The sequence below is a fragment of the Triturus cristatus genome, chromosome 7, assembly GCF_964204655.1.
Source record: "Triturus cristatus chromosome 7, aTriCri1.1, whole genome shotgun sequence".
NCBI lineage: Eukaryota > Metazoa > Chordata > Amphibia > Caudata > Salamandridae > Triturus > Triturus cristatus.
In genome coordinates, this window is record NC_140590.1 from 1,040,888,772 (window position 1) to 1,040,912,512 (window position 23,741).

At 44.6% G+C, this 23,741-nt stretch overlaps 1 protein-coding gene across 1 annotated transcript in view; it reads left to right on the top strand.

The window, feature by feature from the left end:
- Positions 1 to 7,064: 7,064 nt before the first annotated feature.
- LOC146811059 (sideroflexin-1) overlaps positions 7,065 to 23,741 on the top strand; it is a 291,428-nt gene continuing 274,751 nt past the window's right edge. Inside the window, exon 1 of the mRNA XM_085618095.1 lies at positions 7,065 to 7,245. The gene's annotated coding sequence lies outside the window, so the exon portion shown is untranslated. The remainder of the gene's footprint in view (positions 7,246 to 23,741) is intronic.

Below are 23,741 nucleotides of genomic sequence, written 5' to 3' on the forward strand. Positions count from 1 at the left end.
TACCTTCCCATTGATGGGAAGGTATGCCTCATTACCGAATCGGTAAATACCGATTCGGTAATGGAGGAGCACATGCAAGGGTGGCAGGGTGTCACATTGACACCCTGTTGCACCCCTGATTCGGCCATGTGTGCACATGTGGCGCACATACATGCCCTAAGGGCATGTATGTCTGCCACATTGCACACTTAAACGTGCACAAAAATGCCTTTTGTCACCTATTCGTCATTTACCACCAACCTTTAGTTGGTGGTAAATAACGAATCCCCACACCCACCACACACTCCCCCTACATCTCATTTCATGATTCGGTATTTACCGAATCGGTAAATTTACCGAATCGGTAATATTACCGATTTGGTAAATACCGAATCATGAAATTCTCCCCCTACATCTCAAAAGCCAAAATACCGGTCGGTAACGGTATAATTACCGAAAATCGGCCGTTACCGACCGGTATTTGGCTTCCTACATGAGGCCCTAAAGGTGGTAAATCCCTTGACGGCCTTGGGACTGGAGCGTGGATCCTTCTTCCTAGCCATTTTAGATCCAGTCAACTAGAACTTTTTTAAAGAAATTACTGAAAACCTGGATCTTTGTGCTTCTCTCTTATCTAGAAAACTGACTCTGTTCATGTGTGCTATGAACTCCATTTCAATTGCCGTACAGCGCCAGGATGCTCCACTCGGAGCAACAGCAGTGCTCTACAAATGCAACATTCATTTATTCATTCATTCATTTATAGATGTCTTGATTACCCCCAACTACTTCATCATTACCTGCACAGGGTCAAGACAATAAGAGCTGGCAATCATTCACAAAATCTCCATCAATTGCTTAACAGCCAAAAGTAACAATTTCCACACTTTTCAATGCCTTTCAATAGAAATCCTATCTACACATTCAACTTCGATCAACATTCTACTTGATTTATCACGCCCTAGGGATAAATCGCCCGTTCATAGAACAAATACCAAAACTTCTAATCGAGAAACTGTCAGCCTCAACAGACCACATCTCCCTCTGAGACTTTAACCAACCCTAGGGTTAGGTCAATGACTTGCACATCTCGCAACTAAACAACTTCCCAAGCAATCACTTCTCCTAACTCTCCGCCTTTTCTACTCTTGTGAAAGGCACAATTCTAGATCTTGTGATAGCAAAGATCAGATAAAAATTTAAAACCCATTCACAGTAGTCTGGTCTGACCACTGCTAATTTCATTCTCTCGCTCTCTCCATGCATCTAAAAGGAGCTCTAATAGTCAACCCCAACACAAGAAACAATGGGCCAGAAACTTCTCAAACACCAACCCAATAGACCCACACGCCTGAGTAATCACTTCACTGTCTACCATCCCATTACCCCAAGAAGTAGAAACATGACGAGCAGTTATCTAAACTCCATATCCATAATTGTCAGTGATGAGGTTCCCTTAGAACTGAAACCTTTCAAGTCTAAACTCAGCTAAAAATAGTTCAACAGACAACTCAATCTTAACAGAAAGATTGCTAGACTAGCGGAAAAAAGATGAAGACAATATCCCACTATGCCCAACCTAGGGAACCTCTAAATGGAAAGGAACAATTACAGGAAAAGAACTTGAAGCTAAAGCCTAATACATATGGCAAGAAATCAACCATACCAACAAAAAAAAAAGAAATACAAATTTTTTGCTGTTGAACAATCTACAAAGGCCTCCTCAGCAATGACCCTGCCAAAAGGTAAACTGCCTGGAATCATTTAACTAACACAAAACCAAACAAATTGAGTTGCCCATCCTCACCTTCTTTCCCCACTTATGATCTAAAACCCCAAAGTCCACTGCCACCAGGTACAAATTCAAAGATATTGCACACACTGATCTGTGGAAAAATATGGCCAAACTGAAAATCTCCTTTCACTTTTCTGATCTCATCCCCAGCTCCATCATGAAAGAATTCAGCCCTCCTCTGGAACCATCCTGGGCTAAACTTATCAATGCACAGCTAATGTGAGGTACAGTACCAAACGCTCTAAGAATTGGTCAAGTTACCCTTATTCTAGAAAAAAAAGGTCTGACTCGGAAAACCTATAAACAACTTTTTAACTTTTCGTTTCACAACATCCTTATCTGACTCAAGCCCTTAAAACCTGTCTGGAATCCCAACCTAAACAATACATCTATGATGATACATTTGATCACTCTCAATCTGGATTCAGAACATGTTGCAGTACCCAAACGGCTATTTTACATATTGTTGATGATGCTCTCCTCATGTTAGATAAAGGAGAATCATGCCTACTTAACCTCTGCAGAGTTTGACAGTCAACCACCTAAGCAACTTAAAGTCTTAGAAATCAGAATGGGACTGTGCTCCAATGGTTTATCTCTTACCTACACTATCATTTTCAATTCATAAAAGTGCTCAACTCTTCCTTTTTCAACATGCCACTTACACAAAGTGTCTCCAGGCTCTATTCTGTCTCCCAACCCTTCTCAACCTCTACTGGCATCCTTTAGGAACCTCCTTTACAACTCCAACATCTCATACAATTCATATGTGTACAAGACACAACTGTTCCTAAAAATCTGTTCATTCATGGACAGAGTTCCTCACTCTGACACCAACTAAAATGGAATCATGGATGTCCCAGTACCTCCCAAAACTAAATCTATAGACATCAGAATTCTACTGATAACTCCCCTCCCCCCAACAGCTCTACATCAGTTAAAACATGGCTAATAGCCAACAACAACCTCAAGTGCCTACCAACCATTGTAAACTGCACACAATCACTTGTTTTTTTACCTGGACAATAACCTTCACCTCCAGACACAACATAGTCAAAGGAGCACAAATTCAATTCAAATTACTACAAGTATGAAACATTTCCTTTCATCTGAGAAATTTGAACAGGTCGCACAACCTCTTGTAATATAAAAATAGACTACGGAAATGCACTTGTTGATGAGATACCGAAAAACCATTTTGCACTCCTCTAACAGCAGCCATCCACTCCGCTGCTTGACTTGTATCAGACTCAGAAAAATACAAACACATCACAACCATCCTGATTTGCTAAGCTGGTTACTGATTGAAGCGAGAAGCATCCTGGAACTACATTGCCTGCCTTATTTACAAGACACGTCACACGAAGACCCTAATCTATCTGGCTAAGAAACTAACCATCTAAGGAAGTCAACGCCTAGGAGGAGGATGGAAAGGAATGCAAAAGTGCGGAGTTCCAGCTCAGCAGAGATCTTAGAAGCCTTGCACAGGATCCTCAAAAACTTTGGGCTGCCACGAGCACATGGAGCCAAAATGGACTGTCAGACATGCACTCATACCTCACACTCACTCACAGCACAAATAGACACATATACACCCTTCATGCAGGATGCACACATATGGAAAAAAAGAACCACAGTTAGGGGAGACTATGTGGACCAGGTATATGTAGACCAGCATGTAGCGCAACCTAAAGAGTGTTGTAAAATGGCCTGCTTCTTTACTATTCACCGCACCAAAACCACAAGTCTCATAAAGCCACGGAAGAGTGGGCAGTAGCCACTCTCCGACAGTGGAGTTCACTTTGGGTGCCCCCTTGACCTCACAGCACACCTCTAGGGAATTGTGATAAAATGAAGAACTCTCAGTGGGTACACAATTGTTGAGCTTTCTGTCCTAGCAGATATTGAGCCACTCTTTCAGAATAGTCAAACCTTTCTTCACCTTCTAACTTATACTTGTGCTGTAACAGTCAAAAGACATAAGCACACTTCACGATGTTTAACGCAATGGATCAATTCAGACTTTTTATGTGGCCAAGTACTGCTCCCAACCCACAGTGGAGTCCACCACTTGCTATGCACAGCAAAAGCTGTGGCTGTCAGTCACCAGACATGGCCTTTGACATCTGCAGCGGGCAGCGAACTCCTGCTGGGCAGTTGTTGTTTGTGCAAAATCCACAGCTACCCGTATTGTTAAATATGTGTGTGCAAAATCCACAGCTACCCGTATTGTTAAATATGTGTGGATTCTCCTGGGTGAAATATGATGTCTCCATGTCAGGTTTTGGGGCTTTTTGTATTGCAGGTGCTAAGCCAAGCCATATAAGTGAGATGCTGTTTTTATCAGGACACTGGAAGGAATACAGAATAGTAAAACGGTTATTACCAATTGAATTGTTCTGTATTTGTGACTTCCAAACGTAAGCCGGTGTACAAAAAAGAAGACATTTCCCTTCATAACCTTGTTTCTCTCTTTATGTTTTAGCATACAAATTGTTTTATGCAGAATGATAAACCATTGTAAGGTGCAGCTCAGTTGTTGGCTCTGGGTACCACGGGTTCTTGGGACAACCTACAATCCCACTGTATCCCTGTGAACAAAAGTGTCTAGAGGACATAATTATACTGCTTTCAGCCATCATGACAAGAAGTTACAGATAAAAGCGTCACAAATAGCTGTTTTTTCTACTCATATTCATCCTTGAGGGGATTTACATAGATTAACTTTTGCTGAAATAAAAATGTTGTCTTCTTTTCAGAAATCTATAGCTTTCCAGGATCTCCCATTTCTTTCATTCATACCAGTTTCGACCACACGTTGAAAGAATAAAAACTCGAAAATGGGCTACCTCTAAGAAAAGTGTGGTAAAAAAATATTTATTCAGTTCAGCTTGTTCCTGAAAGCTGGGAAAATGGCGATTTTAGCACAGCAAACCTTTTATTGAAGCCATTTTAAAAGACAAAACATACACTTTCTTGAGCAGCAGTCACCCCACACCCCCAAACAAAACAAAAAAAAGATATATTTGGTCTATTTCTCATCCCCTCTAGGGTAATCTACCAACCATAGGTACATTTACAATAGACGAACGGACCCCTCGCAGTCCGGTTTCAGAGCCAACCACAGCACAGAGACCGCCCTCATTGCAGCCACCGACGACATTCGAGCCCTGCTCGACAACGGGGAAACAGCGGCACTCATCCTCCTGGACCTCTCTGCAGCGTTCGACACTGTCTGCCACCGCACCCTAGTCCAACGCCTCAGCAACATCGGCATCCAAGAGAAGGCACTGGAGTGGATCATCTCGTTCCTCGCCGGAAGGACACAGAGAGTCCGCCTCCCCCCGTTTCGATCCGAGGCCACCGAAGTCATGTGCGGCGTTCCGCAAGGATCTTCACTCAGCCCCACCCTCTTCAACGTCTACATGAGACCTCTTGCAGCCATCGCACGCCAACACAACCTCAACATCATCTCCTACGCCGATGACACCCAGCTGATACTCTCCCTCACCAGAGACCCCGACACCGCCAGAACCAGCCTACACGAAGGGATGAAAGACGTCGCCGAGTGGAAGAAGAACAGCCGCCTGAAACTGAACTCAGACAAGACGGAAGTCCTCATCCTGGGACCATCGCCCTCCGCCTGGGACGACTCCTGGTGGCCCCCCGCCCTGGGCACCACTCCCAAGCCGACAGACCCCGCACGCAACCTGGGCTTCATCCTGGACTCCTCACTCTCGATGACCAGACAAGTCAACGCCGTCTCCTCATCATGCTTTCACACCCTACGCATGCTTCGCAAGATCTTCCGATGGATCCCGACCGAAACCAGGAAGACGGTCACCCAGGCACTCGTCACCAGCCGACTGGACTACGGAAACACCCTCTACGCCGGAACCACAGCCAAGCTACAGAAAAGACTCCAAAGCATCCAGAATGCCTCCGCCCGACTCATCCTGGACATCCCCCGACGCAGCCACATCTCCGGCCACCTTAGAGACCTACACTGGCTCCCCGTCAAGAAGAGGATCACGTTCCGGCTCATCACCCACGCACACAAGTCTCTCCACGACCTGGGCCCCAAGTACCTCAACGACCGCCTGACCTTCTACACGCCCACCCGCCAGCTACGGTCTACTAGCCTCGCCCTCGCCGCCGTACAACGCATCCGAAGAGCCACCGCCGGAGGCAGATCCTTTTCCTACCTGGCGGCCAAGACATGGAACTCCCTCCCCATCCACCTTCGGCTGACCCAGGACCATCTCGCCTTCAGGAAACAACTCAAGACCTGGCTGTTCGAGCAGTAGCGGACCCTTACCCCCCAAGCACCTTGAGACCCTTCCGGGTGAGTAGTGCGCTATACAAATGTTATGATTGATTGATTGATTGATTGATTTAGAATCCCCATGATGTTAGGAAAAAACGATTCACATTTGACATGGACATCTTAAGAGGAAAAAAGTTATGAAGGCATAAGCGAAAGCACCCGAAAAAAAGGCATTAAAAGAGCTCAGCATTGGGGTGGAAAGCTTCAGCAGTTAAAAGGTTAAATTCCAACAAGGAAGAAAGGTACCTCACTGGCCATGCACACTGCCATCTGCTATCTCAACCCGCCCCCTTTACCCCGTGTCCCACAAAGCCCATCTCTCAGCAACTCATAGGTTATATCTTAAACCGTCTGTAACTTTCATGTAACAAAATATTTCTCCTATGAAGCACACGATTACTACTGAGTAAAGTCCGCGCTACATAAATATGTATAACTATTGCTGAATGCCTGCAAGGGAAGGCATCGAAACTTGAAAGTGGCGTGACGTCACGAAGTGCCACTCTCACAGGCTGAAGTGACCCTAGGCATACATGCCAATAGACCCGACCCTAACGACGAAACCCCCCCTCGACATAGCCCCTAACCCAGCACTCCCAACCCCTCAGAAACTCATTTGTTGCAATACCATGCTCTTTGAACCCGAGATCTCCATTAGTAAGACAGGGGGCAGTGACCCGCACGAATGACGCCTACTCCCCAGATGCGCGGCTTTCTCTAGCAGGCAGAGCACCGCGTAACAGATAAGGGACCCATTTCCCAGATTATTAAATCGAAAAGCTGCGTTAAAAGGTGCGAGTGACCGCACCAGCGGATAAAGCTCACATATGCCTTCCGGATCAGCTGGGAGGCCTTTTCCGGTGCAGCCGCAAGGGCGGTCTCTTCCGGTGCAGCAGAAGGGGCGGTTTTACTGGGTATGGGTGGGCTTTCGTGTTAGGGGCGTGGCTTTTTAACTATCCAATCACTGAGGTTTATGTGAAGTACTACCACAAAGACCCTCCTATTGCTGCCGCTCTGACTGTCATTCAGTTTCAAACCAGCTTTCTTACGTCCTCTCTATTTTTTTCGTATATTGCACTTGGCTTGAGTTGGCAGCCACGTAGGAGCAATCGGATGTTTGAGATCTTCTGCTGGGAGACAGGAGGTAAGATCAGCGTTTGGGAGCCCGCACGCCTGATTTGGGGAGGGTGGGGGCTGTCAGGGAGGCAAACGCCCCCCACGGATTCATTGCCTTGCTAGATAAGCTCTGCGCTAATGAGCTATTGATAAAATGCTCTACGCTTTGGCGATACCAGTAAAGAGCAAGAGGTCCTCCTTTTCACAATCTGTCTCGACTGGCAGACGTGGACGAGCTGCCATTTGCACCCGATGGACCCTGCACATTACATGCTGTCAAAATGGAACGGAATGTAAAATTCCTTGTCTGCTGCCCTTTGCTTATTTTTTGTGACTGAAAAGGTGCAAAACATTGAAAGCTCTCGTGAGAACGGGTTATTGCTTTTCATGTGCTTGTTCATTTGCCGCAAGGTTGGTGCACGTGTGTTCGTTCTCTTGAGGGGGTACTGCACTCTACTGTAAAACCAGCTGGTTGCAGAATGATGAAATCTTCCTCTAAGTTACGCCAAAGATGGCTGCTTTGTGAAGGGGCACCTGCCAAGAGCAGGCTTTGTAAGGGTTATCCTTGCCATTATGACAAATGCATTTTTTTTGTCCGGCTTTTTCTCTACTTCTGCTCTGATTAAACGTTGTGCTGATATAAGCATTTTTCTTAGTCTGTAGAAGTGGTCACCGAAAGTGCTTATCTGTGCAAGAAGGTCATCATATGCGTCTTCTGTATTACTTTCATTGATCAGATTATGGAACAGGAATGTTAATGCTTGCAGATGCGGACAAGTTTGTCGAAACCTAGCCAAGAATGTGCATGTGTCCCCGACAGGTTTAATGTTTCCATTTATGTCTTCAGTCTGCCCTTTGTTAATAACAATTCCAAATACAAAAAAATCTGAAATGTAATTCGTTTACATTTAAGTATATACCATAATCCACAAATGTTATTCGTTGTGTGTGTTTTTGTAATTTTTGTCTAGCCTGAATTATTCTAATTTCAGTAGTTCCAAGATCATGTACCATTGCTGTAATTAATTAATCTAAAGGTCCACTTTTTATGACTGCTCACCCTTTTATGTAAGGGGATTTTGCAGGCAGTCTGTGGCTTTGTGTAAAACAAATTATCTGGATTTCTGAAATGTGCACAAGGTAACCACTTTTAATTCCTGGGTCTTGGGGCCCAATTACGATGACAGTGGGACTACCACCAACAGCCCGTCGGTGGCAGTCCCACCGACATCGCAGGAAAGAATACCCCCCACCACATTAGGATGGCGGGCGGACGGTCGGGGGCTGTAATGCCTACAATGGCAGCGATGCTTACCAGGCACCGCCTAAGGCATTACGATGTTCCTTTCTGCCGGCCCTTTCATGGTGATGAACATGCCACAAAAAGGCTGGCGGAAAGGGACTTTGGGGGCCCCTAGTAGCCCCCCCTTACCCCATGGCCCCCAGACACTGGGCCTGGGGGGCACCTATGGTTTTGCCTCCTTTATATCCCTGCACCATGTGGCATACACAGCATGCCATGTAGTGTAGGGCCATGTACAGTGTCCCTTTTTAGGTCTCGCCTACGCAGCGCGCATGCGCTACATAGGAGAGACCTTTAGTCATCGGTACAGCTTTGCGGGCAAACACGTGCACGCGTTGCATTGCTACCAATGGCAACGCGTGCACGTCTGGCGATTCCCTTGCGGGAGCGAGCAGCGCCATATGGTAGCAAGTATTGCGCTCGCTCCCGCAAGGGAAACGCTGCCAGCTCTCGGCCACACTAACCCCCCCCCCCCCCCACCCCCGCGCGCGCTTGTTTTTATAAGGTCTGAAGCACTCTGTGTGCGCCCTCTTTCTTAGCAGTGTTTCAAAGATGAGGGTTATTGGTGTTAAAAAGTATCTTCAGCATGCAACACTATCTTTATTCTCTACTGATTAGCATGTGTTTAAAACGTGGTTATTTGTTTAGTCCTTGGGTGAATAATGTATTCGTTTTAGCACCTATGCTGCAAACTGTCTAGCGCTTTTTTTTTTGTTAGAAGAAAAAGAGTTAAAAATAAAACCTGTTAGCGATTCTAGAGTCCTAGTAACCTGTAGTCAGTATTTTTTCCTCTCAGCACTAAACCTGTGCTGCTGCATTTCACTTCTGGAGAAAGCTCGGCTAACCCCATGGAATAATGTCATCTTGTGGGTCTAAAGGCCACTTGTGTCTGGCATTTGTATTCTGTGTGGGAGACTTCATTGAATTACTGGCCAATGACGAACAGTTTCCGCCTTAGATCTGGCACAACAATATCTTGCATCTTTTTAACATCTCTGTAAACTGTATTCCAAGTGTCATCGGCTTACCAGCACTAATTGAAAATGGTAGCTTGGGTGTTCACTGTTCCCTCCCCTCGCTACACGTCTGCCCTTCTGAGAGTCAACCAGCGCCGCACGGCCATTGAGGGTGAGTGCTCCATACAAATGCCTATGAAGGCGCCCTCTCTCCTCTTTAGCTCCTCTCGAAGCAGTGCACTCTGGGAAGGGTTTGCATTGGAACGGCCCACGTTCCCCAGCATGCTGGCTTCTGCAACGCGCTGTTGCCCTAGGTTGACTCAAAGCCTCGCTTTTGCTTTATTGTAGGAAAGGTTTTTCCCAGTCTTGTGGTGTCAATGTTATGTTCCCCCGTTTCTTTTCTGAATAGCAAGCTTGCGCCTTTTAATGTGAAGTGGACCCTGTGCAGCATTGTGCAATGTCCATTACGAGGTTAAAACACTTCATCCATATCCTCGCTACTCTGTGTATGTTTGTTGATATTACATAGCGCCCACCTAGCCAGGAAGCAACGGAGCGCTATACATTACATTTTATTTGTGCGCATTTGAATAGAGCACACCGCGTCCTTTACCACAGAGGGCGTCATCACCGTAGGATGGGCTTCCCTTCTAGTGGTAAACATTAGGGGGCAAGGTGACAATTGAGGGCATTGGCGCCGCCACAACTGGGCTTTATTATTTTTCGCTCATTGTGTGAACCTAGCACGTTGGACCTCAACAAAAGCTCTGCTTTCTTCAACCGAGAGGCGCGCGAGCCCTTTTGTTGGAAACGGGCCTCGGGTGTAGCAGTTGACGGGTGCCTGTCTTTCATTACTGCCGGTCCCCCCTCCAGCCAAGTAGGCCTTCGGTGACAGCTGTGTTTCCAGTTCTCAGCTATGTTCACAGCTGGCGCTGCTCTTTCCAAACTCTTTGGGGGCCTGGGCGGGTTTGCGCGGCTACCGAAGCCGTCTGAGTCTGTGCTAGGCCACGGGGAGATCCGAGTGTGGGAACCAGCGGTGTGGGCAGGGAGGTGAGGTTAACACTCTGCTGGCGGGTGCTACAGCTATTAAGCAGGGCATCGACGAGGCTCATTTATTGTGTGGACTATATCTTACTTCAGGTTCAGTCTGTTGTCATTTTCCGGCGCAAGAGGGCATTTTACCGACGATTCTTCAGTCACACAAATATCTAGGATTCATTTCCTTGTACTGTAGCTAAGTTGTTGAGCCTTGCGCCACTTGCACTGAGACCTATATTCTAATTGACGTACATTTCCCTAAAAAAAAACAACCTCTGTAATTCGGCCACAAGCTTCCAGGGAGTTAGAATTGTGGGTTTACTCGTTTTCCCTTGGGGAACATTGTTGTGCTCATGTTGCTGGGCGGTTGAAAGGATTATTGAATACAAAACATGTTTTTTTTTTATATTAAGGAGAACTGTTAACCAAATGCTCTTCAAGGTGTTCACATTTCTGAAACTACAGTGTTTGGAAGAAAGCAACATATCAGGCATCTTAAGGCAGTTAACTTCTTGAGTTAACTTCTTGTGCTTGTAAGCTGTGTAACACACTGGTGGAGATTTCAGTTGTACAGCAGAGCCATTGGCATTTTTTGATCGAGCCTGGGCAGCGCATGTGCTACTCTGTGAGGTATGCTGTATTCGAGTATAGACTTGAAGCCCCGCCCACTCTCCTCCCATATTTGTCATTGGCTTGTGTCATTGTCCTTTGTAAATGCTTGTTTTTGATTAGTTGATAGGCTTGTTAGTCCCTCCTTAGTATCACCTTGTCTTCCTTTGTAACCTCCCTTCAGGACTGCCCCTTTTATTTGGTTGTTACAACGGTACGTCTTCTTTATTCGGTAAGCACTATTTTCTGTAATGAGTTTCTCCTGCTGCAGGCAAGACATGCTTTCTGCAACATTCAGCGCTTTCACTTTCCAAGCAGCACCGGACAATGGTGGCTGCTTCTTTGAAATGCAGTTGGTCCCACATTTACCAGCGTTAGAGCTATGGGCATTTTAAATGACAATGCCGTTTATTTATGTGTGAATTATCAAAGCAAATAAATAAAAGACATTGCCGTTTACAATACCAATAGCTTAAACTCTCGCAAATGTGAGACTATTGCATTGCAAATGCTTTTTTTCTTTCTATTTGTCTTGGATTGATAGTGGAGGTAAGGCTGAGTTTAGGGTTAGGAGAAGTAATGTGAGGGAAGTCCAATTTTATGGTTATGGAGTGCATAGAGGTTAAAGGAGGCAAGGATAATTTTAGACTTCAGGTGATGGAAGCGGTAAAGGGAGACTTGGATTAAAACAAGCATTGGCATAGCCAATAGGTCTCGCCTTTGGGACCTCATAAGTATTTAGCTATGCAGCACAATATCCTCGGTGCAACAACATTAACTGTTGCATGGCTAAACACTTATAAGGTCCCAAAGGCGAGACCTATTTGCTATGTCAATGCTTGTTTGCATTGCGGCGGGTGCTGCAGCCAGCAGCACTCGCCGCAATGCAAAATATAGGCATTGCGACTGCCGTGGTGGCAATCACATCGTACTGCCTACTGCCGGACTGCCAACAGCCTGTCGGATGGTCCTGATCCCCGATAGGCTGGCGGGCGGACATAAGTCTGCCCGCCATTCTAATCTGGCCCTTAGTTCCTGAATTCGTGTGAAGGATTGGCAACCTTTTTCACACACTTTGACCCACATACTTGCACATACTACGCACTGAATCATATCTAGTTCCTTGGTGTCATTTACACAGTGGGTTAGATGCTTGTGAAGGCTGCTGTTTATCGAGGGCAGAAACTAAATTAGCGATAGTGGTGCCAGCCTCCCACACTGCAGCCCACTTCAAATCTGCCTGTGAGCCGGTAACTTATAAGTCAAGTCAAAGTATGCTTTATTCGAATTTCATTCATAAAAGCAGAATACAGTAACAAAAAAACAAGTACATACAACAATATAAAGTAGAATTAAATTCCAATCAGTAACATCAGATAAAAACATACTTCTTAAGTTTCTTGACTTGGTTTCTATACCGATAGAACGTACTGTTCTGTTAGCAATGGTAAGTTACATAAAAAAATAGAATAATTTAGGTAAAAATAAGTTAAAATGACATACAAGATAAAAAATGCAGAAGAGGATAACATAGCAGAGAATAGTCGAAAGACTAGCAGTCTCTGCCTGGTCTAGAGAATAGTCAAATGACTAGCAATCTCTGTCTAATCACCCATGCCCATCCTAAATACTTTGCGGTGGCTACTGAAATCCAAGTCAAAGTGCTGGTGCATATAATACGCAAAGCAACAATACTACTGGTTGTCCCTAGGTTTTTGCACATCGGGGACAACCATATGCGCCTTTGTACCGCATAAGATTTACAAGAGAATAAAAAATGTCCGATGGTTTCTTTATTGGTACCACAGACAGGGCAGCTATCACAAGTTCCACCTACCCACTTAGCTGTCAATGATTTGAGGGGAAGAGCACCTGCTCTGAGTTGGAAAATGAGCTTCCTTTCTCTAGGCCTAGTTATAGTATCCCAATAGGGTTCTAGGCAGGGGTACATCTTGGCCTCTAAAAATACTCCAGTCATAGAGCCAGCACTGGAGCTACTCCAGTGCCGGGAGGCAACCAATTCCCAATAAGTGCTCTTTAAAATGCTTTTAGATGGAAAAATTGCTCTCGCCGGATCTTCCCAGAGAGAGCACATACCAAGCTCAGTCAGGGATATCTTAAGTGATTTTAACCATCCAATTTTGTGGTATACATCAGATCGTATAATATCTAAGAAGCCCTCGGCGTAGTGAGAGAGCACAGGAGTCGTCCATAGCCTGCGCCAATACAAGATCGGGCGAAGCTTTACCAAATCTGAAACTGCTCTTCTACCCAAATCATATTTGAGGGGCAACAATGGGGTGTTTTTAGGGACACCAGTTATAGCCCTAAGGAATTTATTCTCCTAGGATTGAAGTGCAACTACCTTCTCAAAGCCCCAGAGCTCAGCACCATACAGTGCAGAGCCTAAAGCCTTTGCTTCATAGATCTGCAAGGCAGGTTTTACAGGTTTGGTTAAAGATTTTCTGTGCTCTGTGCAAATAGCACCAGACAATTGCCTATGTCTAAGTGTAGCAATATCAATGTGATGCCGTCAACTTTTCTCGCTAGATATATGCATACCTAAATATGTAAAAGTATTCACTACCTCTAGCGGGCGGTCATTCAAGGTAATTTTAGATTTAAAGCTACAATGGGGATTAAAAATCATAAGCTTTGTTTTGGCTGTATTAACCTCTAAGCCGTATTCCCCACAGAATTGGTCAAAAATAGACAAGGCATGCTGCAGGCCACTAGGGGTTTTAGATAGGATGAGCGTGTCGTCTACAAACATTAAGATAGGGATTTTGGTCCCAGCTAAAAAAGGGGCGTCCACTTGTGCTGAAAGCATGCGGGCAACAACATCATTAATATACAAGGTGAAAAGCACGGGAGCCATCGAACATCCCTGCCGAACTCCCCTCTCAACAGGGAAGTCCGCAGTTACCGAGCCTAATCCCCCCCCCCACTGGATTCTTGCATAGTTAGATTCATGAAGCCTCATTATCAGGGATAGTAACTCGTTTGGAAGACCCTGCTTCTTGAGGACCGACCATAGCTTAGACCGAGGAACAAGGTCAAAAGCGGCCCGCAAGTCAACAAAGGCCGCATACAAACTTCCCTTACCCAGCACAACGGTCCTCCATTGCAACAGGGTAAATCGAAAGACCTGGTCCACCGTACTTGTGGACCGACGAAAACCTGCCTGAAAGGGTGAAAGGGCATTAGACTCCTCCGCCCAGTCTAGAAGCTTATTAACAATTACACGCCCCACAACCTTTTGAATAGTGTCTATGAGGCTTATAGGTCTATAATTACCCGGCTGGGACCGGTCGCCTTTCTTAAAGACAGGTATAATTACTGCACCCTGCCAGGATGTTGGTACCGCTGCACCTAGTGCAATAGCATTCATAAGAAGATGAATGTACTTGCACCAGCGCTCTTTGTCATTAACGAATAAGTCAGCTGGCACGCCATCGAGACCAGGAGCACGTCCACAAGCCACTGAGTTAAGGGCCATCATGATTTCAGCATTACTAAAAAAAAATTTCTTGGGGTTGATCTACACTAATTTCCAAGCCCAGGTCGGCATTAGTTGGCTCAGCGTACTGATTTTTAAAATTTTTTACCCAATCTTCCTCTGGCACATTGTTGTGCGGGGGCTCGGGAAAACCCGAGTTTCCCCACCTGACAATGTGCCAGAACAGCCGGGAATCCCTTCTGTCACTAGCTGACTTTAGCTCGGACCAGTTGCGCTCGTCCCAAGCTTTCTTTGCCCTAGATATACTCATTTTGTAATCCTTTCTAGCAGATTGAATTACAACAGATTGCCCCCCCTTGATGGCATAACCTAAAGCTAGTCGTGCTTCCCTACACTGGTCATTATACCACTTAGCAGGTTTTGGGGCTCTGGCTCCTTTGTTTTTCACAGGTTTAAGGAAGTAGTCTTTGATTGTACAGAAGAGGGTATTGTGTATTCCTACTACCATATCTAAGCCATTGCTGAGTGAGTTAGAGTGCTCAATAGCCAATATTGCCTTACCGACCTGGCCACTAATATTAGCAATGGCTTGATGATTTATTACTATATTTTCCCACCTTAATCTATGCATATCATTAGTTGGAATGATCAGGGGAGGGGCGATCTCAGAAGGGCCTATGTGCCGATTGATGTGGGACCACCATTTGTGAGTTGCGCACAGGGGGTTATGGTCACTCTCTGTCCTCCTAACGACCTCCATGTCGCTGATCATGGGCCATAGTTTAAGACTACATAAAACATAGTCGATTCTACTATGATAACGCCCATTATCGAATGTGCTGGTCCCGTTTCTGTCACTACTGGTCCTTCCATTTAGAGCTCTTAAGCCCTTTTCGTAACAGAGGGCGTTTAGACCGATCACATCATCGGTCCAGCGCACAACCGGAGTAAGCTCCAATTTAGGAACTCTCCATTGCCGGTCCTCTTCGTCTCCAAAAAGATCATCTTCATTGACTAGGGGTTCAAATGTTCTATTGAGATCACCCGCAATGACAATGTTGTTGTTTGGGGAGTGAATGTCAAGAAGGCAACCCAAGGCTGCTAAAGCCTCGGACCTCCCCCCCCCCCTATTGCTCCGGACATAGACGTTATAAATGTCTAACATTCCTAGTTTATCTAGGTCCATTCTAATTAGTTGGATATCTCGATTGTTAGTATCAACAACTTTAATAGCTATCTTTAGGCTCTGGCGGACCCATATAGTTAGACCCCCCATAGGTCTCCCCCTTGGGCCCTTTAATGCAGGCACAAAATAATTCAAATATCCCTGTACAAAAGAGGGTTCACACAACCAGGTCTCCTGGAATATGCATAAATCAAAATTATTAACAAAACATTTCCAATCCTCTAATTCCAATTTAGAGGACAACCCAGCAATATTCCAGGAGAGTAAATTCCCCGTAATAACCTCAATGTCAGCCAAGAGGTTGACAGATGGTAAAGAATCAGGGACAATAAGATGATTAATACAAGTGTCTGCACTTACTTCTGGTACTAAGTTTCTTGACTCATTAAAAGATGGAAATAAGTCAGGAGATAGCTCGTCAGGGACCAATGACAGGGCCTTGGGGTTATTGAGTCAATCCACGTCTTCAAGATTTGCTAATGCCTCATAGCGGTTTCTGAGCGGGATGGAAGGGTTGGGTTGGTTGCAAAGTAAAGCCCCGGGATTAATAGTAAAAGCTGCCTGGGATCTGGGGTAAAAGTAAGTTAATTCCCAAGTGGTGATAAAAGACCTTGTAAGATTTGTATGCCAGTTAAGAATAAGACTTACAGCTCTAGGGTCCCTAAAATTGATTAAAATGATGTCCCCATTTATATTCTTTGATGTAGTTCCCAGCCAGGGTAGGCGCCTAACATGTAAGATTTCCCCATTGATGTACGAGGGGAGAGGGCGATTTTGTCCGAGCCAGTGAATCACCTTATTTTTTAGCTGCGAGTATCCCTCGGTTACATCACCCTTTAGAGTTGGAACACCCACAAGAACAACTACAAGAGGGACAGCTTCTGGTGGCAAGTCAATAGAAAAAGGCCCACGTGTCTTTGCAATTGGAACTGTATTGCTAATTTTTCTATCGCACGTTGGACCCTGTTGCATTGAAATATTTTCTCTCATGGGATCTCTGTCCCTGGTTGAAATAATAGGTTGCTTTAACTTGGGAATTGTAGTTCCTCCTACGTTATTGCTGGTTGCATTGTTAATACTCGGATTAATTTGAGAGATTGGCTCTTGAGGTAATGCAATGGAGGGTGAAGCAGCAGAAACTGAAACGGTAGGGGACACCGTAGTTGGCTTTGCAGAACTCATAGTTGGCTCCCTATTATTACCCATTAGAAATTCTACTTTCTCTAGCCTATTTTCAATAGCTTTTAAGCTCTCAACAATAGGTAGCATGAAAGATTTCAATAACTGATCTATGTTACCCAGTAGCTCCGTGATAGTTAGATCATTTACAGAGCGAGATGTAGACAAACCGGAGAAAGATGTATTATCAGTGCAGGGAGTAGAGTCTTTGCCATTATAAACCAGATCAGAATTGCGACTGGATTTTTTCTTGTTCTTTAATAGCTCAGAGTCCATCTTCCTCCTTTTTCTAGGTAATGGGCCTGATAGTTTAGATTGCCTAGATGAATTAACCTTTAGAGATAAAGGCTTAGCAACTTGTGGTAATGACCCATTCAATACAACTGGTTCGGTAATTAGGCTAAGGGGTACAGGTAAAACAATTGGGGACAAATCATTAGATGACTCAACAGAAATTAAATTTCTAGAAAATGTTTGAGAGTCATTATTACCAGAAAGATATGAAGTCTCTTTATAAGGAGATCCACTCGGGTCTGGGGAAGTCACTACATGGAGAGGGGCCGTGGATAAAGGCATGCTTTTAATGAGCTCGATAGAGCTGCGTCGCCTCGCCCTTAATTCTGCAAGAGTGGCTTCACGATCTAGTCCCGAGTTGACTTTGAATAAGTAACCATCAAGGGTACCCTTATTAGCGCAATCAGCCATGTTAGTAAAACAAATGTTGTACGCCACTACAGTAATGCGTACAAAGAAACGAAAGGGATCGAATCAAGGACTACAATAAAAACCACTAAATAACACTGAATAACAAACCAAAGCGAATTACATTGGAATAAGAACAATACGGACAAAAGTCAAGGGGGAGAGCCCGGCCCGGCCTCCCTCGGCTCCGGAGGGCTACAGAGGGCCCGCCCTTTGCCCGGGCTTAGCCCGGCACCGCCCGCGCGCGTCCCGCGACGCGGAGGGAGCCGCGGTCTTTTGTGCGCCTCCGGGCGCGTAGTTGGTGTCAGGGCGTCAGGGCCCGCAAAGAAGTCTGGGGATTGTAGTCTCCCCCACTCTCGGCCGCGAAATGCAGTAGCGGCGGCGGGGGAGACACGCAGCAGGAAGGAGTCCAGTAGCGGCGACAACAACGCTGGACCGCAGGGCAGAGCAGCGAAAGAGTCCCCCAGCACGTAAGCAGGCTTCAAAATTTTGAGTTTCCCGCTCCCCAGAGGGAGCCGCGGTCTTTTGTGCGCCTCCGGGCGTGTAGGTGGCGTCAGGGCCCGCAAAGAAGTCTGGGGATTGTAGTCTCCCCCGCTCTCGGCCGCGAAATGCAGTAGCGGCGGCGGGGGAGACACGCAGCAGGAAGTCGACCAGTAGCGGCGACAACAACGCAGGACCGCAGGGCAGAGCAGCGAAAGAGTCCCCCAGCACGTAAGCAGGCTTCAAAATTTCGAGTTTCCCCTTTTTAGGACTCGGATGCCACCGCCGTTCCTCCTAACTCGGATTCTTCGTACTTCTGCTTTCCTCAGCAGGACTATTCTGTTTAGATTGTGTTCTTTGTGAGTTTTTTGTGAGTTGTAGAAATGGGTGCCAAGTTTAGTGACCCATGGTACTTATCCCAAACCGTACTTCGGTAAAGTGTGAGAAGTGCATTCACAAGGTTTAAATTGTATTCATTATACATAATAGGCATGGACATTAAGCTCCGAGACCCAGGGTGCTTAAGCCCAACAATACTTCTTGTTAAGAGGATGGAGCAGTAGTTCATGAGGGTGAGCTGTTGGAAGGCCAAAGGAGTGATGCTCCCAGTGTTGTGAGACCACTGAAAATGTTTCAAAGAAACCATTTTATTTCCAGCAAGCAAACTTTTTACAACAGTGTCTACTTTCTGAAAGTATGTGTTAAGTTGGTGTTAAATCAGTATTTCGCACAGCTAAAAGAGATTAGAGAAGACATACATGGATGCAGGTGAAGCCATCTCTCCCTCTTATTAATGTATTATTAAAAAAACATTAAAACTCACAACCACCAGATTAACTCGGTGAAAGTGTACCTTTTGTGCCTACTTTGTAGGATCTTTTTATTTTAACATGCAGTTATGAATCTTTTATATCACATTAAGGGAACTACTTTGTTCATTTATTTTTAGCACTCTATGGGGAGTGCCTGTGTGTTTTTGCTCTCTTCCCCTCTCCTCTGTGTGCTGCTTCCCCATCCACACTCCTGCCCTTTTCACAATCCTTTTTTCCTCCTGATTATCTGTTTCTTTGCCCACCCATCTCCACCCCTTCTGCTTTTGTTTTTCTTTATCAGCACCCCTTCTGTTGCTCTTTCGCCTCTCCCTGCTTACTGCTGCTCATTAGCACGATCCCTTCACACCTGCTGCGCCTCCATTCCCCCTGCGTGTAACCAATGTTTTCTTTTTTTTGTTGTTGCTTAAAGTTTTTCGAAGGGCTCGGCAGCTGCAACTTGGAGCCGGGCTGCTCTTATTTTGTAAATTTGACGCCCATTTAGCACTCTTGCACTGTGAGTGATGTCATTGTTTCTGATTGCGCGCACATCCAACTAAAAATAACTGCTTTTTAGTGTAGGGGACGGTGGTCCAAAACGTAACTTTGCTAATTTTTTTCCCTTTACATTACATGTGCCAGTAATATATATATATATATATATATATATATATATATATATATATATATATATATATATATTTTTTTTTTTTTTTTCTTCCTATAATGTGCATTAAAACGAGATTTCCATACTACCTAAGTGCACCTCTGTGCTAGGATGTGCTTATATTGTTCTATTTAATTGATATATGCAGTGGACATGGGCGTGGCTTGCGCGCCGCTGCGAGATGGCGGATCGCGCTTGAGCTCCGTAAAGAGCGAGGGCTGACGGAGATATTGCTGTCGCTGAGGATTGCCCCGCTCAGCGCAGAAGATGATTTCTTGCCTGTGAAACTGCCGTGTACGCTACGAGGGAGTTTTCTGGTGGTGGAAAGTGGCCAGAGTCCATATATCGGCATTTGAGGGTGGCGCTCCATGATTTCACGAGCGGCCGCCATTTTGTTTCTTCTCTGAGGGAGTTTTACTCTCGCCTCTACACGACGACGCTACTGGACTATCCTGTCAGGAATGGAGTCATACAGGAACTGGTGACGTTTTTTCACTTTTTTTTGTGCTTATTTTGTTTTTTCTGCCGCATATTGCAGTGCTGCCCAATGTGAGAACTTTTTGAGGTTTTTGCTATTATACTATACGTCACTGTAACCTCCTTATGTGAGGCTTCCTTGCTCTATGCTTATATTGGTTGTTTTCGAAGTCGGTGTGTGCCTATTTGCTCCTGCAGCACATGATATTTTTTTTGTGAGGTGTTTTTTTTTTTCCTGACCGGGATCGCCTGCCATATTCACTGTTCGGCTCTTTTTGCTGCAAGTGCGTTATTCCTTCCTGCTCGTTTTTCCTATCGCACGTTGAGGGTTTTACAGCCCCTGGCATTTCTTGCTCTCACTCTATCTGAAGAGGTGTATTCTGTTCCTGTTGAGGTGGTTTGCCCTATGGCTGAGAATATGGCCCCTTCACCGAATGCTAAAGATGTTAAGGACTCTAAAACATCTCTTAAGAGGTCCAAACAGGTATCCCCCACACCTGAGTCGGCTCCAAAAGACACTAATTCGACTCTTGAGTCCATCCTGACGCGCCTTAATGAGGTCTATGAAATTGTGCAGTCTACTAAGACTAAAACAGATTTACTGCAGGTAGAGGTGTTAGCCATCAGGAATGATTTCAAGGCCCTTTCCCTTCGTGTTTCAGGTACAGAAGCACGGATGAGTGGCGCAGAGGATACCATGCAAAAGCACTCTAGATCTCTCACGCAGATAGAGCGTTCTATGGCAGCATTGAGGAAAGACCTCACTGAACAAGAGGATCGTAATCGCAGATCCAATCTGCGTATTTTTGGTCTTCCAGAGGATGTTGAGAAAGATGCATCTTCCATGATTGAGTTTCTTTATCAATGGATTCCATCTACACTACAAATTTCATTCCATAAAGATTTTGAACTGGAACGGGCACACCGTGTCCCCACCTTTCGCCCCAAGTCTGCTACGCAACCAAGAGCGATAATTTTTAAACCGCTGCGTCATCAACATACAGAGCAGATTTTGGCTCATATGCGGAAGGTTAGAGCTGTTTCTTGGAATGGCCATCGTATCTCAATTTCTCAAGACTTTGCCAGGGACACGGTGATAAGGAGGAAGGGCTTTCTTAACCTCCGGAAGCGTTTATCTGAGATGAATATCCCCTTTTCCTTTGCTGGACCTTCAAAATTCCGCATTACTTTCAAAGGTCGTGTCAGAATTTTTGACGAACCTGCTGATTTGGCCTCGTTTTTGGATAATCAGATGGAGTTGCAGATGGATCTTCAAACGGTGGCTTCACATGTTCCTGGTTCTTCTGGCACCTGATGCGGTTATACATACTGCATTGTTTTTCTTCTTTGTCAGATCTATTAAGTCTAGTTGCTTTTAGATCTGCGCGGTGGTCTTTATGTCCATTGGTTTTGGTGTGTCTTTGTCGTCTCTTGGTGCTCCCTTGTTATCGTTATGGTGTAATGGTCTTTATTGTTGTTAGTTTTATTGTATAAACCTTTCAATTTTTTGTGGTAGCATCTCTTGATGGCTTGTCTTCACTTCTGTTCGCGTGTCGTCCTGTTACTCCTTGCCTCCCCAGTTTGTCTCTCGACGTATTAGGTCCTGGTCCTTTTCTTATCCCGTTGTATGACTTCGGTATGTGCGTCGATTTTTGATGTGAAATTTGGTTTATCTTATCCTTTTGTGGTCGGTCTTTTTGCCTCATGGTTGTCTCTTGTTATCCCGTACTTATGGAGTAGGCCATTGTTTTTTCCTTTGCTTTATTAACGTGTTGCTGTATGGTTTATCTAGATGTTTTAATCATATATGTTTACTAGATGTTTATTTATGGCTATATTTAGTGTCACTTTGTGGCGTCCATATAGTTGCTAGTTATACCTACTTTATTGATCTTTCACTGAGTGGTTTGTTTACAATGTGTTATTAAGTATCTTTTTCGAGTAGGTTAGTTTTTTATAGATGCTTTGTACTTGATAGATTTATGCCTTTTTTACCTACATGTTCACTTACTTAGGCAAGCGTACCTTATTCTGCCAATTTGTGTGTATATGGCTTTATCTACTCATGGACAGTTATCTATAAGCTTGTATATAGATTTTACATATTTATATATAGTATTAGTTCTCTTATTTAGCTGCCACAGGGATTCATTGATTGTTATATTAATAGGATACTATATACCGTTTTTTATTATGTTTCACTTATTTTTCCCATAATGTATCATATAGTATGCTTTAGAATGTATTTCTTCTTTTCTCTTCATTTTGTTCCTTTTTCTCTTGATGGAGTCCACTTTGGTCTGGCTCTACCTAATAGTAATGTTACCTTTTAGTTCACTTTCCACCAGCTCTTATTGCCTGCACTTGTTTCTTTTTCTCTCTTTCCTGCTCTTACCGTTCTCCAGGTTTCATTTTAGTTGATACCTATATATTAACTTGGTCAAACGTGTTGCCTTTATAGTCTCTCATTTCGCTTTGTTTTCCAAAATGTTATAATTAATTCCAGTTCTTAGCTTTTAGATAGTTTTTCTTTTAAACATGTATAATCAGTTATGCACTGTTCTGGGGCTGTTTATGCTGTTGTTCTTATTCCTCTTGTTGGCCCCTCGCTCTTTTTCCCATGTCCCCCCTTGTATGAATTTGGTCTTTTTCAGACCTGCCGTATGGGCCCTTCTCTCTCTCTTTCTGTGTATTTTCTTGCTTTCTTTTTCCTCTTCTTTCCTTTTTTCTTTTCAGATTTCCTCTTTGGTCTCACCCTGTTTTGTGTTGGCTGTTGATGTCTGCTGGTTGGCTCTCCTGGTTGCTGCACTTCATTTGTCACATATGAATTATCTTTTTTTCCTGATAATGGTTCTATGTCTGGACTAAATATACTTTCCCTTAATGTTAAAGGGTTAAATCACCCAGTTAAAAGGTCAAAGATTTTGGACTACTGTAAATCTCTTTCTTCGGATCTCGTCCTTTTTCAGGAGACAAAGCTCTCTGCCAAGGAGGCGTTGTTTCTGAAGAAAGAGTGGGTCTTTGATGTTTCTTGTTCGGATGCTTGTGGTAAAAGAAATGGGGTAATTACCTTAGTTTCTAAACACTCTGGATTATCTATCGTTTCCTCTGAACAGGATACAGAGGGACGTTGGTTACTATCTAAGGTGTCCAATGGTAATGCTGACCTATTTGTCATGAATATTTATGCCCCCAATAAGGATGACCCGTCCTTTTGGAATGCGATCACCAAAAAGCTCGATGATACACCTCACTCTGGTAATCTTATTGTAGGTGGTGACTTTAACTTGCCAATGGATCCCATCTTAGATAGGAATTCTGCCTTTAACTTTCGTCCCCCTAAAGCACACAAACAAATGATTAATATGTGCTCTCTTACCCATCTTCAGGATGTTTGGCGTCTTCATAATCCCACTGGTAGTGACTTCTCCTTTTTTTCTTCCCCTCATTCGTCCTTTTCACGCATTGATTATCTTTTGGTTCACTCTTCTCTGGTTCAATCTTCTTCTTCTCCGCTTATTCACCCTATTTTAATTTCTGACCATGCCGCAGTGACCTTTACTCTTACGTCCTTTGTCCCTAGGGCACGAGCTCGTTCATGGAGACTAAACACAGAAATTTTACATGATGAGTCCTTGGTGCGAGAGTTTTCCAATGA